Source organism: Triticum aestivum, chromosome 2D (genome assembly GCF_018294505.1).
Source record: "Triticum aestivum cultivar Chinese Spring chromosome 2D, IWGSC CS RefSeq v2.1, whole genome shotgun sequence".
NCBI classification, from domain to species: domain Eukaryota; kingdom Viridiplantae; phylum Streptophyta; class Magnoliopsida; order Poales; family Poaceae; genus Triticum; species Triticum aestivum.
In genome coordinates, this window is record NC_057799.1 from 598,130,197 (window position 1) to 598,131,003 (window position 807).

Here is an 807-nt window from a genome sequence, read left to right on the forward strand (position 1 = left end):
CCAAAGGAGACAAAAAGGAATCTATGCCAGATATCTGTGGACTTTGTCTCGATGCACGAATTTGAGGAGGACCGAAGCTTGTAATACCAACTCGAAGATGAATCACCAGCATATGTTTGAGCACCGCTCCCGCGAGGACTAAAAACCCCTAACATAAACTACTAGCTAGAACCGAGGCACCACGATTCCCCTACCCGCCACCAGCCGCCAGAGCGGCAGGGTAGGGGGGGGGGGGCGAATCTATGGTCTAATCGGTGGAGCTTGGAGGGGAGGAAAACATTGCCCTGACCACCTACGGGTGAGGGAATGCAAAATATTGTATGATCACCTCTGGGTGAGAATACACATCTTTCAACATTGAGAAGTCACATGTGGTACATAGTGCGGTGGAGTTGCAGATGGAGCAGTAGTTATCCATGAATATTTATACAAGAAAATTGGTGGGAAGAATAACTTAGAAAAATGGAAGGTATGATACTTAATTGTAAGTTTACTTTTGAAGCTCGAGCATCAAACGCTGATGCAGATAGGCTAGCTATGTTTTCAAACACTTTTGATCAGGGGTGACATCTACTCCCTCCGTTCCTAAATATTTGTCTTTTTAGAGATTTCAAATAGACTACCACATACGGATGCATATAGACATATTTTAGAGTGTAGATTCACTCATTTTACTCCGTATGTAGTTACTTGTTAAACTCTCTAGAAAGACAAATATTTAGGAACGGAGGGAGTATGTTTCATCCTTCCCTGATCCTTTTTTAGACCATTTCATATGGACTATGGTCAATAAAGCTTAGCTATACA